The sequence below is a fragment of the Enhydra lutris genome, unplaced genomic scaffold (genome assembly GCF_002288905.1).
Source record: "Enhydra lutris kenyoni isolate GAN:26980312 unplaced genomic scaffold, ASM228890v2 scaffoldscaffold22, whole genome shotgun sequence".
Classification (NCBI taxonomy): Eukaryota; Metazoa; Chordata; class Mammalia; order Carnivora; family Mustelidae; genus Enhydra; species Enhydra lutris.
This window is the reverse complement of record NW_019154106.1, coordinates 39,371,059-39,389,520: the sequence shown is the minus strand read 5'-3', so window position 1 is coordinate 39,389,520 and position 18,462 is coordinate 39,371,059. Positions and strand designations below refer to the sequence as shown.

Here is an 18,462-nt window from a genome sequence, read left to right as displayed (position 1 = left end):
AAAAAAAGAAAACCAATAAAGAAAAAAAATATAAAAAGGAAAAAAAAATATATATATATATGTTAGATAAACTAGTTAAAAAACATTAGAAAAGAAAAGGGTAAAAGTTAAAAAAATTTAGCAGAAGAAGAAAAATAAATTGAAAAAAAAAAGAAAAAGAAAAAAAATTAAATTAACTGCAAGGCTAAAGAATCATGGGGAGAAAGCCATGAGTTCCGTGCTTTGCTTTCTCTTCCTTTGGAATTCCGCTGCTCTCCTTGGTATTGAAACTGTACTCCTTGGTAGGTGAACCTGGTCCTGGCTGGGCTTCTTGTTGATCTTCTGGGGGAGGGGCCTGTTGTAGTGATTCTCAAGTGTCTTTGCCCCAGGCGGAGTTGCACCGCCCTTACCAGGGGCCGGGCTGAGTAATCCGCTCGGGTTTGCTTTCGGGAGCTTTTGTTCCCTGAGCGCTTTCTGTAGAGTTCCAGAGGGCGGGAATGAAAATGGCGGCCTCCCGGTCTCCGGCCCGGAGGAGCCGAGAGCCCGGGGCCCCCTCCTCAGTGCGCCCTCAGAGAACAGCGCCGATTTACTCCCGTCACCCTGCCTCCGGCCGCGCTCCGAGCTGACCGAGCCTGCGACCGGTTCAAGGTAACCCCGAGCTTAGAGCTTACTCCTCGGCTCTGTCTCTGTAGCCGGCTTCCCTGTTCTAATACCTGTAAGCTCTGCGACACTCAGACACCCCCGATCCTTCTGTGACCCTGCGGGACCTGAGGCCACGCTGACCCTGCGTGGGCTTCACCCCGGTTAAGCCTCTGGAGCGATGTCCCTCAGCGGAACAGACTTTTAAAAGTCCCGATTTTGTGCTCCGTTGCTCCGCCGCTTGCCGGGAGCCGGCCCCTCCCCCCGCGGTCTATCTTCCCGTCGCTTTGGATTCACTTCTCCGCCAGTCCTACCTTTCAGAAAGTGGTTGATTTTCTGTTTCTAGAGTTGCTGTTCTTCTTCTCTTCGATCTCCCGTTGGATTTGTAGGTGTTTGCAATGTTTAGATAAGCTATCTAGCTGATCTCCCGCTACCTGAAGTAGTCTCAGCCTGCTACTTCTCCGCCATCTTGACTCCTCCCTCCAGTGATGGCTTGTTTTAAGGGAGATTCAGATGTTAGGAGGGTTCACGAGGTGTGAATATGAATGTAACCACAATATTGCTAATGACCATGAAGCCCCTGCTCTTGTTCCATTCTGCCCAAGAAGAACCTTTAGCTTTTATGTGCAAAATCTCAGGAACCCCAAGTCTTTCTGGGGTCCCTTCTATGGCACCTCACCAGTCAGACTGATAGCTTCATCCACCATTGGGCAAGTTGTTCCTTTGTCTCTACTGTGGTCAGTTCTGGAATCTGCTGGGAGGTTTGTCTTTGCCAGGCCTGACAGAACCCCTTATGAGTCACTACTTCTGTCCATGCTGTCCTTGATGGACCCAGAGATGCCAGTCTTCACGGATCCAGGAGGTCTTTGCTCTGCTTGAGGATGGAGCTCTTCTCCCTGCTTTGGCCTGGGACCTATACCCTTGGAGGAGCAGAATGTTCCTCTCTTAAAGTAGAAGAAAGACTCTTATTTGAGTTACTTTACACTTGTCTCATGGCCCCCAGGTATCCTTGCTTTCCCCAGAATCCACAAAAATCTCTCAAGAAAACCCCACCTCTTATGAGATCTTTGCTCTCTAGACATAGAAGCTCAAAGCCTGCGCAAAGGCCTGGAGAGGAGGGAGCAGTCCTCATTCTCTCCCTTCAGGCTGCCATCATAACAATGACAACAACAACAACAGTCTCTTCTTTTTTCTTCCTCGGTTGCCAAATAGAAGTCTCAGAACAGAGCGTGGCTGGGTAGTGTGGGGTGAGGAGAGAGCTTGCTCGTAGTTGTAGCCTCTGGGTCTCCACTCAGCAGCCACCATGCCCTCTTCCACGTATGAAAATGGGGCTTAACACTTGAATTGAGAAATGCCAGCATTTTCTATACCACCAGTGAAAGTTTTAGGCTTGGGTGCATGTGGTTGTAATGTTCTCAAGGGTGTTTGACTCATCCTTTTGGTTGACATGACGAGTGTGGCCAGTTCTCTGCTGCTCACGCTGTGCCTGGGAGGCTGCTGATTGGCTCCTGTTAAAGTTGTTATTGGAGAGCCCCAGAAACATTTGGGTGCACATCGGAGTTGGCTCAAATGCAGGTTCGTCTCATGTCCCAGACCATGAGTCCCTAGACTTTATCTGGAAGAGTCGATGGGAAGTATGTTGTACTTTGCCCTGGAGTCCTGGGTGCGAGAGGAAGGCGAACGGAGTGTGGAAGGCAGTGCCCGGCCTGTGGAGGAGAGAGGGAGTGACCCACTAGGGCCCATGGTGACAGAAGTCAGCTGCTGGCTCTCAAGCAGGACCTGGAGATTTGCCCTTTGAGGTCCTGTGAGTTAAAAATCAAGATTTGTCATTAATACTGACATATGCTTGGGAATCTTTTATTTCCCTTCCTTTTTTTCCCACTAAACCTGCTTTTTGAGGTCTAATCCCATTTGACAGTGTCTGTTATAGGTTTACCTGCTGCTGCTGTATTCCTGGCCTCATTTGGCCTCTTCCAGATATCAGGTCTGAAGGAAGGGAGGCTCCGCCCAGCATCTCCGAATGGTCAGCCTCTCAGAGCTCCAAACACTGAGATTGTGTGTTGTCTTGTGGAAATAAAAGTTAGCTCTTTTTCACGAGTGTTCAAGCTGCCGCCTTATTTAGCTGCCAAATATTCAGTCTTGTCTTGCTGTACAGACTGCAGGCATGTCTGGCATGCACTTTGGAAGTGTGGGGCCTGGAGAGGGTGGTGGAGGAAGAATTTTAGTTTTCCCCCGCACCTCACCATCTTTGGGTTGCCCGATGTCATGAAGTATCAGCGGGTGGCAAGGCACAGTTCATTGCAACACGACAGCGTGACGAAACTCACCCCCTCAGAGATCCCTGCTGCAAACAAGTAGCCATTCACCCAGGCTTTGGCTGGTTCAAGGGGGTGAAAGGGGGCACCGGTGAGGATTGCCTGGTGTTGGGAGCACCTGGGTACAGTTAAAAACAACGTAGACCCACCATTTCCCAAACTTCATTCTCACTGTGCATTTTTGCCCAGTACACACAAGAAAACAACATATGCTTAAGCCTTTGCATTCTGGTTTGCCTGATGGTACCGGGGTTGACTTTCTGGAGGAGTGTGAGAAATGTTTTGCAGCCTCAGCTTAATCTTGGCTTTGTTTGTCAAGCTCCACAGACAAGCCCACGACTTTGGGAGATTGGCACATTGCTCCGTCTTGGAGGTCTAAATCTTCGTCCTTCAAATTCTAGGCAAGCAGCTACTTTAAAATGTCTTTTTGCACTTACATATTTTGAAACAAACTCTGGGGGAAAAATTGCATTTGGAGGGGAACTTGGAAGCAGGCTGGTTTTATAAGTGTGATAGAACAAGATGCTCAGAGATTTGTTTTAAAAAATGAAACCTTGAAACTTGAAGTCTGACATCCCTTGGGCCATATGATAAATGCTGATGGTTTTGCAGAACCACCCGTTCCTTTCCCTTCCTTTTCACATTTATTTCTTTGAAAGACATGCCAGAGCCTGAACTTTGAAGGGACCCGCAGCCTCTGCTGGGGAGTGGAAACCTCTTGAAGGAGAACTTTGTGGGTGCTTTAAATATCTTGCCATTGGGTGCAGTGATGTGAATGATTTCCAAGATGTAAAAGTCACATACTTGATGCGATGGTTTGTGATTCCCATTGCGTCTCTTGGAGTCAATTGTTTGATGTGTTGTTTCAAGTCAGTTTCATGGTGAGCAGAGCGCCCTTTGGTTTTGTGATTTGTTGCCTAATTGTTTAGAAATGTCCTCATTAAAAGACAAAGTAAACACGGTTTCAGGTGTTGTGCTGAAGGCAGGAACTGTGGGGTGATGGGAGGGGGACTGGTGAGGTGGGAGAAACGCATGTGGTCCTTCTTTGAGATAAAAGCCCGTCCCAGAAACAAAGGCTGTCGGAATACAAAAGCTCTTTGTACTCGACACACGTCAGCTGGTACGGATGAACCCTCTCCAATGGCTGCTATCAAACTTGTCATATTTTATTCATGAGTTGTGGTGTGTGCCTGGATGAAATAAGAAAAGCAAAGCTCCAAATCATAATTATGGCATAACAAAGATAAAATAGTTATTATTGTGACATTTTTGAAGAATTCTTAAATCTCTCCAATAATTCATTTGGGAAAGTTGCATGGAATGACAGGGTGTGTGGCATGTATTTCTGCCGGTTGGGGCTCCCGGGCTCAGTTACCCCCGGCCTCACACTGACAGACTCTTAGGCAGAGTGAAGAAGAGCATAATTAAGGGGAGGGCTCCATCAGTAGTTACACATAAATAGAAACACTGACAGGCATCTTTGCATTTATCATGCTCACGTTATTACTCTGTGGTTGATCAAAATATTGTGGTGTTGCTTTTTCATTTATCTCACTTTTAAAAAATAGAATACGGGGTCTGGATTGTTTGGTACCAGTGGTAGGAGGATTTGGGGAACTAGAAGCCAGAAAAGCCCATTTAAAAGTGTACCTATAGGTATTGTGGGACAGCAACAAAGAATTGAAGAAAGAAGCCATTGGTTACATTGTGAGTTGGTTACATTGTGGGACATTTTTAAAAAAAGATGTATTGACCTCACTGGGGGGGAAGAAAAGGCCAACTGTTGTTCCTTTGGCTTCCTCTGCTGACAGGGGCCTTAGTTTTTCCTCACTTGCTCACTGATGTATCCGGAGACACCTATCCACCCCTGCCATCCTTGTGCTCATGGCCTCCCATCTCTAGTCCAAAGTATTCATGGATTCAGTGCGGGATATTTATTCACTCGGGAGTTATTTTCATTATACTGGATTCTGTCCACCTGTTCACACTGCTAGCTTGTCAGCTCCTGGAGGAAGCTGGTCAGAGGAAGCCCTCCCAGTGTAGCCTCTGCATGGGTGTGACTCACATGGTGGCGCCTGACCCCTGGCACTCAAGAAGACAGTGACAGCGACAAACATTTTAAAACTGTTCATGGAGATGATGGCATGTATTTGTCATGTCGCTTCTGTGATATAAGTATCATGACTATATTACCATTTAATGGGAGAGAAACAGAATTGCAGAGGGATTAAATGACCTGTCACTTAGATACTAGTGTCAGGACTGACGGCACATTCCAAGTTGGCTGATCTCAAATTCTACCACAACACGGGGCAGTGTTTTCCAATCTTTCCATATCTTGGCACACAAGGCAAATGACTATATAACTAGAGAGGAGGCAGCAGAGGGAATGAAGATGCTTCAAGATGGCCCCAGCAGTTGTAGGAAAACTACAGTGCCTCAGAGGAGGGAGGGGACAACTGTTAGGTTGTGGAGAGGTCCGTGGGGCTGAGGACTGAGAACTGACCATTGGGTTTGGCAAGATGCAGATTGTGAGATGTGGGCAAATAAGTGGGGCGGGTCCAGACAGCTAAAAACACTGGCTGGATGGCTCCCTCCTGACTCTGTGTGTGTCTTAATCCCTGTGGTACAGAACCTGCCACAGGCCACAGAGAACATGCCCCACAGTACATATTTGAATTTTGGAGTAGGAAGGGAAATTCCCATTCAGCTGGGGCTGTAGAGCCTCGTGCCAGTGCAGGAATGGGGTAGGGGCCACGAGAGAGGATTTGGATTGGCATTTGAATCGGTGTGGAGAAGGCGGCTGGAGCTGCAGGTGGGAGATGTTGGGCTGCGGAGCTCCACGTGCCTCCTGTGCTCTGGCACTCAGCCCACCTGTGGCCCACGGGTGCTTGCATGGGGAGGAGCTAACCACCATTCTAGGAAGGAGTAGTTCGGGGAGCCAAAAAGGATATCTGTTGGGCAAGTGAGACCATGCCAGAATACGAGAAATTCTCCAGAAGCCCGATGAAGCCCCCTTTGAGTAAATTACTACGAAGGTGCTATTTACAACCCGGAAGGAATCACTGACTGACCACTGGCAGCTCAGGTGGGTCACCCTAGGACACGCAGGAGCCAGGGTATTTGCAGCAATGACAAAAGACCAATTTTCCCCCAAATCGACCTTTTCGTTTCTTGAGAAAAGCTTCTGGAAATGGGGATTGTAATTTTAGCCCTTAGTTGCAGATCTTGCTGGGGAAGATGGTAGCGGGAAATCGGCCGCGAAGGATCTTGGAGCCAGAGAGCCGTTAGGAGTTCAGGAGTAAGCGTTTTCAGTGATTCACTTCAAAGGTGACATTAATGTTGAATATGCTCGGAATAAAATCTCCAAAGAGGAGGTCAGGTTTCAAAAAAGCATGGCAAGAAGCCACACCCCTTTCTTGGAGCTTCTGTGCAAAATCTGGAGTTCAAGGTGTCCATAGAGCTTCACTGTTCCTGCTCAGCGCAGGGTCGAAAGGCCAATGGTTGTGTGGTTTCCCCAGGAACCCTGAAGCAGAGACAGATACCCTGTGGCCGACGCAGATGGAAAAATGCCAAGGGAGACCTCCCCAGCAGTGACTCTGGAACTAATGAGTTAACAAGGCATGTACTTAGATTAATTCACGTGATCTAAGAGCTGACGGTGTGCTTATTTGGACGGTGGAAATAAAGGAGCGGAGGGGAGGGGGAATAAAGCATCATATTGAGTTCCAAATTCTTACCCCTGTCAGAAATATTCAGGGCACTTGTAATAATGGAGCAAAGAACCTTCTCTAGTAGCCCTGGCCAGCATAAATGGCCACCCTGACAGGTGGCCTGATTCAAGCTGGTGGGATGGGAAGGGGGTGGGAGGTGAGGTGGGAAGAGGGGTGGGGGTGGAGGCTTGGGGGTTGCTGTGCAGATGAGGGCACATTAGTCATCTCTTAGTTCCTGCTGATTTACTTGGGACTAAAGCTGCTTTATGATTTCTTCCTCTTTTAGAATGTTGTGGAAAATATTTTTTTTCTTCCTCTTTCCCATAGCCTAGCGAGATGGGCCCATGTTCCTTCCTTTGCAAACATAGTGACCAGGCCTGCCTTAATGTAATAGGCCAATTACTTCTGGAAGGACCCCTGTAGCTAGCTGCCCTCTCTCCTTCAGCTCATTTGGAAAAAAACAAAACCGCATGTTTGAATCTTTTCAAGCCTCCTTGCCTTCGCCAGGTGCAGACTTGTATCAGGCTGAGTCCCCGTCCTTTCCAGTATTAAGTCATGCCCCTCCCCTTTGACCACTGGGACCCCAGTAAAGGAAATTTACTTCTCTACCTCCCCTCATTCTCCTCTTCTCATTCTTTCCCTCACTCTGTCTGCAGTAATGCTGTCCCATTGGTCCCCAAATACCAAGTCCGTGCAGTTTCTGGGATGAGGTAATGTCCAGGCCAAGACAGTCCTTTCTTGTTGAGCCTCTGACAGTTTGTTAATCAACAGGATGGTGGTCACTACAGCCTGTGTTGAAGCTGGATATTAATCCACTAAACCAACTGTTCCTTACATGGGAGAGGAGAACATCTCATCAGGAGTATTCTCCTGTGGTTGTCATCGAGCTTTGCAGGCTGTGTACTCCTGGAGCTCCTTCTAGTGTGATGATGGGGAACCCAGATTCCTGATAAAAAGTTGTATGAAGGGGCGCCTGGGTGGCTTAGTTGGTTAAGCGTCTGCCTTTGGCTCAGGTCATGATTCCAGGGTTCTGGGATCGAGCCCTGCATCAGGCTCCCTGCTGAGCAGAGAGCCTGCTTCTCTCTCTTTCCCTCTGCCTGCTGCTCTGCTTACTTGTGCTCTCTCCCTGTCAAATAAACAAATAAAAAATCTTTAAAAAAAATTAAAAAAAAAGTTGTATGAAGATACCCCAACGTGAATTCATGCTTAGAGCTGTTTGCATATCCCCACTAGGGGAAGCCAACTCTGTTTTGAGGCTGGGCAAGAAGTAGCCAGTGGGGTTTTCTGTCCGGCTGCACACAAGCTTATCCAGAGGAGTATTGCTTTCTGCTTCTCACTGCCACAACTGTCTTTTTGCCCACAGAGCCACGGGAGCTTACCTTTCAAACATTAGCTGTTCACCCTAGTAATTGCTCCATCCTCTAATTTAATGAAAACCCATTAAACCGAAACAATAATTAAAATGAGACATCATCTCTGTAGGAGGTTTGCATATTAAAATCACTGTGCATTTCAATGCAGGCAGATTTTTATTCTTGAAAAACTGCATTTGGAGCAACATGTAAAAATGATTTATAACGAATAATCGTAAATTAGAGAGCATAGCTGTTAAACACGATGCCCTACTGTTTACTGTTGAATTTGAGAAGATACGGCAAGGTCAAGGCCAGTACAGCATTTAAAAAGTCTTTTATGCCCAAGAATTAGGACTGTGCACAAAAGGGAACTAATTATAACTGGGTCAGCTTACTGCTTCAAACTTCATAACCAGGCTAGAGATGAAACTCAATATATGGAGGAGTTTAGGGTCTTGGAGGAAGAATTTTCTTGTCTTGATTATGTTGTCATTAGGGAAGCTGTACAGAAAAACAAAACAAAAAACAAAACTGCAGAAATGGACTCAGAAAGCACATATTTGCCTCTTGTTGAAGGTAGGATCTTGGACAGGTCCCTTTTCTGGGAGTCCAAGGCAGCCTCTCTAAAGTGAGGCTGTTAGTGTCCACTCAGTGGGTTGTGAGGACTGTGGGCTGTGATCCTGTGTGTGAACACATTGGCCCCTGTTGAAGCTCTGACTTGAGTGTGTAGCTCTCCGGGGTGCCTTTGCAAATCTTTGTGGAAAAGTCCTCGAGGGAGTTCTGGAAGTACTTAGGAAGCAAGTACTCTATACTGGGCAAGTACCATGTATCTTTATTTCTGCTGAACCATGTGGGGTGGGTGGTATTACCACTGTGTCCTAGGCGAGAACACTCCAGGATGAAGGAAGTGGAGTTAACCAGGCTCTTCCAGAAGGTACGTGGTGGAGTGGCATTCCAACACCAGCAGGGCCAAGACTGGAAGATGGCAAGGCAAGGCAGGGGTGCATTGTAGTTGGCCCAAGACCAGGGCTTGAATTCCAGCTACACTACTTAGTAGGAAACTTAACTCTTTGTATTTGTAACTCATAAAATGGAGGTAGCATCACCACTAGTGACCTCACGAGGCTTCTTGGCCAAAGTTAGGTTAAGTATTCAGCTTGATGTCTAGCACATAGCAAGAACTCCCGTGTTCTGGGTATTGGCTTGCTGGACCTAGATTGGAGTAGCTGGGAGCCCCAGAGACGATGACCGGTTTTCAATCTAAGAAAAGAGTGAACTGGCCATGGACTGCCTCCAACCATGGCTGGCAACCCCTGCTCACCTCCCCGTTGCCTTCCTCCTGGGCCACAGCCGTGACCACCTGCAGCAAGATGTCTCTCGTGGTGTGGTTGCTGGTGTCGTTTTTTCTTCCAGCCCTCCAGGACCCAAAGCCAGCCTCTGCTGTGTTCCACATAGACCAGAAATTGTGTGTATCTTATGTGGCATGTACTGTTGGAAGAACTTAGTCTGTATTCATCGAATCTTCATATTTGCCCCAGGGGGTAGACGCAATCTTATTCCCATTTTACAGATGAAGAATCTGAGGCACAGAGAGGACCTTGGAGAAGTTAACCTGTCTGCTAAGTGGGAAAGCTGGAATCTGAACCAGCCAGTTGGGATCCTACACTGCCCCTTAATGGTAGGATCAAGTCTCTGAGGAGGCACTTTTGTCCTGTTCAGGTTATTTTGGCCCTGTGATGCCTCCTGAGCATGCCCGCTTATGGCTCTGAACTAAACCACACCCCTTCATCTATGTTTGTGTCTTTCATCCTGGACTCTTAGCCCCTCGTGAATAGAAGAGGTCTTAGTTTTGTGTTCAGAGGAGTGCCCAAAGTTTTAAAGGTAGTGGGTGAGGAAATAAGTAGATGAATGGGTAGATACTGGAGAGTAGGGGCAAGGACTGCCCTCTTGTCTTTTGCAAGACCCTGGAGAGCATCCCATGGTGGGAACAGTGTTTTTGCTTATACTTGCCGACCTTTTGTGCCTGTAGCTTCATGCAGTATGGGGGCATGCCTTTAGGTTTATCTGAGTGTGGATTAAAATGCTACCCAAAGAGGTTGTGCTCTCAATTACTGCCAAAATAGACCTCCTCTTGAGTTATCATGGGCAGGGGCTTTGTGCTGCAGTGCCCCAGTGGGCTATCCTGGGGAGCTGACCAGCCTTCTTTATTGAGGAGGGGCACGGTATTCCATAGGAAGTCAGACCTGGTTAAGATTGGCTGCAGGGAGCATCTGATGTCCTCATTGATTTAAGAGACACAATTATGTGATTAGAAGCAAGGTGATTGGTGCTTATTTTCTTTTGTGGCTTGCCCTGATTATTTCTCATCTGTTTTTATAATATATTCTAACACTTTAGCATACATTTTCTTAAAGATAATTCTCTGATTTGGAAAATCAAGATCTGTGGAAGAAATTTTACATCAGCTCCCAATTATTGATGGGAGCTCTTGATGGCCAGTGGTCAGTCCTATCTCTGGACCATATGTCACTAAAACTAGATCTTAATGTACACTTATATGCTGTACATGTGTACATCTTGGGCATCATTGCCTAGATGCTTCCTATGTTCTAATACTTCTGATATGCTTGTTCTATATAATTTTCCATTGAGTATATATAGTCTGATTTAACTGTTGGTCGATAACTTCTTTGGTATACAGTGCCATCTTTTTTTTTTTATTCCTCTAAGTTTATTGAGCTATGATTGATAACCTAGTTTCAGGTGTACAACAGAATGATGTATGTATATTTTGCAAAATTATGAGACAAGAAGTTAACACCCATTGCCATCGTTAGAAATTTTTTCTTGTGATGAGAACTTTCAAGATCTACTCTTAGCCCTTTTCAAATACATGACATGATATTATTGTCCACATGCTGTGTGTCATATCCCTACCACTTAAGCATCTGGTAAATGGAAGCTTGAACCTTATACAAGGTAGTCTTAATCCCATGAACATCTTTTCATCAGTTCTTGTTTCCTGGTCCTGTGACTCAGTTACAGATGGGGTTCATGCTTTACATCTCTTTACTCTGAGGTGCCCAACTGAGATGGGGCTGGAGGGATGTGGACCCAAGAGGAGACTGGATCAGTGGCGGGTTGTGCTGGAGGAGAAGGGCTCTTGGTATGCTAATTTCTTAGTGACAGGTGGGTGCCTTGATTGTCCTTACTGAAACTTTTAAAGGTTTATAAGAACTTGAACTGCCTAAACATGCCTATTTAATAAGTAAAATTATGGAGATACCAGAATCTTTTAATGGAGCCATATAGTAATACAGTGTGTCATAGAATTCTTAGGTGGAGTCCCCCAGTGGAGGAGTCAGGGATGCTCAGGTAGCTTTATTATTCCTTAGGCAGCTCGTTATTTTGATGTACTTTTTTCAACAGGTTGGGGTTCTCGTTGAGTGTCTTTGGTAAACCTCCTCTGTTACACTGTGCTTTAGATTTTAGAGTCAAGATAGAGCCTCAAACGTCTGTTCCATTAATCATCTCTGTGCCGGGCACTCTGTAGAGTGTGGAGAATATATTGGTAAACCATTCCTCATGGGATTTACAGTCCGGTGGGCATGCTGGCCACTAATGAAATGATTATACGCAATAAAATGATTACACATAAAGCCTTGGTGGTTATGATAAATACAGTGAACACCTAGTATAGGGAATCTGAGCCGGCTTGGGGTGGTCAGAGAAAGCTAGCCTGAAGAATTGACAATTAAGCTGGTACCCAAAGAAGAGTAAACGGAGAGGGAAATGTAAGAATGTTACGTGTGGGGGCGCCTGGGTGGCTCAGTGGGTTAAAGCCTCTGCCTTCGGCTCAGGTCATGATCCCAGGGTCCTGGGATCGAGCCCCGCATCGGGCTCTCTGCTCGGCAGGGAGCCTGCTTCCTCTTCTCTCTCACTCTGCCTGCCTCTCTGCCTACTTGTGATCTCTATCTGTCAAATAAAAAAAATAAAAAAAAAAAAGAATGTTACGTGTGGAGGAACACGGCCCTGGGAAGAAAAAGGAGGCTTGTGTGGCTGGAGTACAGGAGTGAGGAGGGGTGAGAACAGGAAAGGGAAGGAGGATGGCCACATAGGCAAGGGCGCCAGGCGAATGCCATGGAGTATCATGGTGGACTGTGCTGGGGCAAGACGCCACCTTTATCTCCATTGACTTGCTGTGTAAAGCTGTAAAACTTCTGTGCCTCTGTTTCTTCACCTGCAAAATGGGGGAAATGATATTTAGCTCAGGGATTGTATAAATAGTTTGCGGATAAATATTACCTAAGTACAAAGTGTCCAGCGCTGGATGTATGATGAGGATTTGTCCCTATTCCACGTGAACCAAGTGTGGAGCTCACACACCTCTGTAACAGATGTAGCAGAGTGAGGAGTGTAGTTTGAGAAACCGGCCTGCCAGGTTAGACTCTCCTCTTGGCTTATCCCAGTGTCTTTTAGAAAATCGGTAAACTTTAGTTTTCTCACTTATAAAGGAGGAAAAAAAACAGTAGCTACTCCTCGGGTTACTCTAAGTGGTATGTGCAAAGCAGTTAGCCCTTTACGTGGCGCCACAATAAACTGTACACACATTTATGCGTGAGTCTGCTTCTGGAGCTAATGGAGGTTTAATGGGATGTCATTGTGTGTTTGCTAGTGAAGGTAGAAATCCTTTACACGTTAACCAGGAGTCTCCTAGCATCCCTACTACTTTCTGCTCGTGATTTCTACTTCTTTGAAAGCTCCTTGGATTGATAACCTTAGACCTTCTTAAAGAAGGGCTGGAAATGATGGAAAATATGCCTCTTCCCTCTCCCCCTCCGCAGCCGGAGTTGCCCCATGGACAGTGGCGTGTTCTGAATTGGCGAACTTGCTCTGTACTCCTCAATGAAAAGCGACCTCCTATTTCAAATTGACAAGTGTTGCTTTACCTTTGGGGTCAATCTTACCATGAACTTACATGGGACTTAGGCTAGAAGGATGTGCCAAGTCTCCATCTGGATTCTGCCATATGTGAGGTTCTCTGTTTAAACATGGTGTTATTACTGAGATGTCCCCCAAATTCTCCATCGGTCAAGGCTGAGGTGGGCTGCCCAGGTGTTTCTTTTGCCATGTTTCTGGCTGCTGCTGCTTTTGCCCCTTCTGCTTGTCAATCGGTGGGGAGTTTCCTCTGATATTACTCAGAGTAGCTTCGGTCCTGCTGGACTTCTGGAGAGAGGGATGCTTGCAGAGAAAGAAAAATGCTAAGATAATGGAAAACACATGGGTGTTCACATCTGCACAGCAGTCCCGCAGTGAGTGCCCTCTTCTCCCTCTCTCTCCTGCCTGATAAATGCTTATACGTCTTTTTTTTTTTTTTTTTTTTTTTTTTTTTTTTTTTTTTGCCGCTGGTTCAAAGCTCTGTCTTCCACCATGTCCTTCCCAGCCTCCACTGCCCCCTCCTTCGTTTGTGCATTGCCCTTCTTTACCTGTCCTCCCCAGGTGGGATAGGATAGACAGCAGCTATTCTCAAGGTCAGGAACTGTTTCTCCTTGGTGCCCAGCAAGCACAGTGCCTGGCACAGAGGAAACACAGGTATGTTTGGTAATGAAAATCCTCATCCTATCATCAGGCAAAAGGGCAATGAAGCTGCTTCTGTAACAGGCAGAGAAGAGTCTGTGAATAGCCTCATTTAATTTCTTCAATCCCCTCCCTTCATCCAGTACTTTTTTTTTTTTTAACTGATGCTTAATCATCATGTTAGCATTTTTGGTCTTTAAAAATGACTAGGTAGAGCCATTTCATCCTAGGAAAGAAAAAGCACTTAACCCTTGCTGCTGATTTAGCACTTCTTAACTAGATCACGTAAAACTTATGGATGTTTGGAAGGACAACTTTTTTAATGTAAAATGGTTCACTATAAGTGGTGGTGGTTCCTCCAGAGGTCACAAAACCACTTCACCAACCGAATTCAGATGCTTGAATCATGCGGCTTATTATTATTTTTTAAAAGATTTTATTTATTTATTTGACAGAGATCACAAATAGGCAGAGAGAGAGAGAGAGAGAGGTGGAAGCAGGCTCCCCGCTGAGCAGAGAGCCCGATGTGGGGCTCGATCCCAGGACCCTGGGATCATGACCTGAGCTGAAAGCAAAGGCTTTAACCCACTGAGCCACCCAGGCGCCCCTATCATGCGGCTTATTAAATAAATCCAAAATGTCCAGGAGGAAGCAAGGGAAAGAAATGGAGTAGGATAGGGTCCATGCTATGGAAAGGATGGGCCACCCTACTGGATTCCTGGGTTTTGCATTGTTCACGTGTTCACTCTTTGCCCCATCAGCTTCTTTGCTGATGCAGAGGTTACATGGACTGGAGCGGAGGTTCTAAAAAGATGGAGTTCAGCAGATGGGAGGTGCCTGGTGCCAGTGCATTTCCACTCTTGGGGATGGCAAGTACTCCTGGTCCCAGCAGCAGGTGCCTGTCAGTCTGGTGAGTAGTGATGGGTTTGATAAGCATTTCTCAGGCAGAGTACACGTGGGGCCAGAATGGGAATGGAATGAGTGTCCAAGATAGGTATCCGATTTAGGGATGATCTAGCTGTCATTTTGAAGGTGTTGTGATTTGTACATTATGACTTGGTTCTTCCACCCCATTCCATTCCTAGGTAACATGCTCATTCAGTCCTTTTTATCTGTGTTCAACACATTTAGGTTTCATTTACTGGATCTATGTTGAACACGTTTTACAGGTTTCTAACTTGCTATCTATATTTAACACTTCCTATGAGCTTTATTCATCCTGCTTGTTTCTCTTGTTCTCTCTAGCAGAATTGAATATTCTCCAGTAATATAGAAAGCACATCATAATGGTTGCATACAGCAGTACAATAGTTACTATAGATTCTCATTAATTGGCTTTCATAGGTAGCTCGTTTAACTCCCGGAAAGAGAAAAGTAGGTGACCCATCACTGGTTCCAGTAATTGATAAGTTTACATTTATGTTGATTTGGAAAATCAGCAGAAGAGAATTGTAGAATTGAGGTGTTTTGTAGGTAGAAAATAGCTTCAGTCTTGTCCTTTGCTGGGTGGCTAGCAGCAGGGTATGGCGATAAACAGAAATGAACTCTTGAGTCCTGGAGAGAACTTGAGCCCCATAATCTCCAATCATGTCTAGTTTCAGATATGGAGTGTGAGGCTCAGAGAGGTAAAGTGTCTTATCCAAGGTCATATAGCTAGTTATCTGTCAAACTTGGTAGTCTTCAGTCCCTTGAAACCTGGTTCACTGTTCTTGCCTCTATGTTGTAAGAAGTGAAATTACTTTCTGGTATTCTTTTGGCAGCTGAGTTATGGTAAGCATTTACTTGAAAGAGCTTTTCTGAAAATGAGAATGCTCATAAAGTCTCCATGTATGAAAATAGATGTTTTTTACGTTTCACTCTGGTGAGTGCTAATGGGGTCTCTTTATTTCAATGTGTCAGTCATTCACAAAGAGAAATGAGAAGTCGGCAGAAGAAATACACAGTTTTGTAGAGGGGTGGGGTGATTAGCAGTGTGGTTGTATTGGATTAGACTGTTAGATGGGGTGTCCTATAAACAGGAGGGGCTGAATTGGCCCTGAACATGCTTTTCTTTAAACTTAAAACCACGGACATGTGACATGTAACCATTTATTTTCTCCTTTTCTGAAAGGTATCCTGTTCTTTTCTGACCGTAATATTTGTGGTTCTTTGAAATAACAGCATACGTGATAAAAATAAATGGAAAATAAATCCAGGTGTCTTTATTGGATGCCTGTTTAATGCCAGGCATTGAGAACTGCAGATACAACAGTGAATGAATAAATCTGCCTGTCCTTATGGAGCTTGTAGTCTAGAGGGGAAAGAAAGGAAATACAGTAAAAAACAGAACAAACATGAAACCAGTAATACAAAGAAAGATTACAATAATTAAGTGGTATGGAGAAAAGAACCAGAGTGGTGTATTCAGTATTTCTGGAGAGCCTGCTTTGGAGGGAGTGACCAGGAGTTGCATTTGCCATTGGAGCTGATGGAGCCAGGCATGGGGAGAGTGGGAAAGAGCTCTGTGGGCCAAGGGAAGAGTAGTACAAAGTCCCTGAAGCAGGAGTGGGCTTGGGTGTGGAAGAAGAGTGTGGAATTGGGAGACTTAGGAAAGTCATTTGGTATGTGACCTTGTGGGCCATGCTAAAAAGCCTGGATTTTTATCCTGGGAGGACAGGGAAGCCATGGAGGGTTTTTAGCAAGAGAATTCAAGGATGCTGACTTAGGTGTTAAAATGAGCTCTTGGACTGCCGTGGAGAATGGAGAAAGCAAGGCAATATGGAAGCAGGGAGACCAGTTAGGCTGTTGGAGGTGCCCCAGTGAGAGATGCAGCTTGGAGAGGAGTTTGAGTGGAGTTGGGGGGAAGCGGACAGATTTCCAGACCTGGGTGTCCTCATGATTTGCTCTTGGATTGGATCTGGAGAGTAGAAGAAAAGGAAGGTTGAAGGACAAGTCTGGTCTTTTTGGCTTGATCTGGGTGCTGCCATTTACTAAGATTGTGAGCTCCAGGAGAAAATAGAGGGCTAGGGGAGAGGGGAGAACAAGGGTTTTGTCCTCAGCATATACAATATGAAATGCTTACTAGACCTTCATGTGAGATAGTAAGGATATTGAACGTGTCTGCTAAAGAAGAGATTGGGGGTGGTAGGTATATACTTGAGTGTCATTGGTCATGGAGCTGGAGTGATATCCAAGAGAATGGAGTGAGAGGTGAGGACACTCATCACTGATGTGCCTGCTGGAGGAAAGAGCTCTGAATATCATGGCTGACTGATCATTGTCCCTTTGCATTGGGCTCCTGCTTCAAAACCTCTGATGAACTCTCTGGGCCAACACTGCCCATCAGTTAATTCCTAATAGACAAATAAAGAAGGAAACAGCAAAAAGGGCAAAAGTAAACATGTAAACCTCAAGAGCCACGTACACGTGTATATGTCCATGGCACTAAATTTTACGTGGAATTTATTAGGATTTGTACCCAGCAGTATAAAAATGTTAACAAACATTTGCTAATGATCTCTATTTGACAAAGCGATTACTTCATACATTTAATAGGTCTTGAATATTACCCTGCAAAGTCTTTGTCTGGGATTTAGTAGAAGATGTTGAAGCATTCCCTGAGTGGCACTTAGCTCCACCCTTGACAAAAACTAAAAGCCTGCCACTTAACAGTGAAGTGGTGAAGGACTTCCTTTGGATAGAAAAGCAAATGTCTTAGGTGGGTTTTCTGTGAGTAGAGTCCTTCACCTGGGTTAGGTGCCTCCAAGATAGAGGACCAGCGTTGCTCCCTGCCTTGCATAGCCTAGACTTTTACAGATGGAAGCTGGTCCTTCCAACAGCAGCTTGAGGAATTACACAAGGATGGAGAGGCCCTGAGAAGTCCCCTGGTTCCCCTCTCCTCCTCTACCCCACCCCCATTTTGGAGATGAGAAGACTGAGGCCCAAGGTCAAGAACTTGAGGATTGTTTTTCCATTAGAAACCACTCTTCAGGACAAGGTTCTTCAAGGTCCCCATAGTCTGTGATGTTGCTTGGGCCACAGAGATTTTGAAGGTCTTGGCTATTTCTCCAGGAGTTTGAAAAACAAAGTATTTCTGCAGAGGATGGATGGGGTCAGGGCATGGGAGGAGGAACCAAACATTTCCTTTGGTATTCATTTGTCATCCTCTGAAGTTTTAATTCTGCTCTGTTGGTGGTTGAGTTTCTGATTTGAGAGGGTGAGGTGTGCGATAGCGAGAACACCTAGTTTATCATGATTGGGGTGTGGTGGGGAGGGTTGGAGTATGAAATGATGAATGTCTCATTATGCAGAACTTGAAGAAAGTGATTCCTGGCCAGGAGCGTGATTAGTTGGACTCCCAGTTCCCTAAGCCTGCTGAATTGACCTCCGCTTTAATATTTCAGGAGTGGAGTCATCCACTCCATGTTTACAGAGAAATCCCAGGCACCCTTAAAGATCACGGATTGTTTAATCAAAAGTGGAATTGTCTGGCATTATTAACACTAGTCAGTCTCCGCTGGGTACAAAGCAAGGACAGGTTTCCCTCTACGCCTCAGGAAGAGAAACCGAGTCAATGGGGAAAAGTCCTGCTGGAGCCTGCTGAGTGGCATTTGGGACCTGCTTTAAACACCGGATTCTTTCAATTGAGGATCCATTTATCCGGTGGTCTCTCAGCTTTTTTACAGCAACTTCATCTGCTTGTAGTCGGCCACATTGCTCAGTGTCCCATCACAGTTTCTGTCAGAAAATCACTGGCTGGCCCACGATGAATTTGTTCAGGTGACAAGTGGGTACAGTGAGGGAAGTGGCATTTCCTGTTTCTGTGTTGAATGAGTGCTGCTGAACGAAGGGGTGGGTGGTGCCTGTAAGCAGGGTATCAGCGAGGGCGGGGCGCATGAAAGATGG

The 18,462-nt window shown here is 45.7% G+C and overlaps 1 protein-coding gene across 3 annotated transcripts in view; it reads left to right on the top strand.

The window, feature by feature from the left end:
- The window catches only part of LOC111149686 (neural EGFL like 1), an 836,166-nt gene that overhangs the window by 67,067 nt on the left and 750,637 nt on the right, over window positions 1-18,462 (top strand). The gene's annotated exons all lie outside the window — the stretch shown is intronic.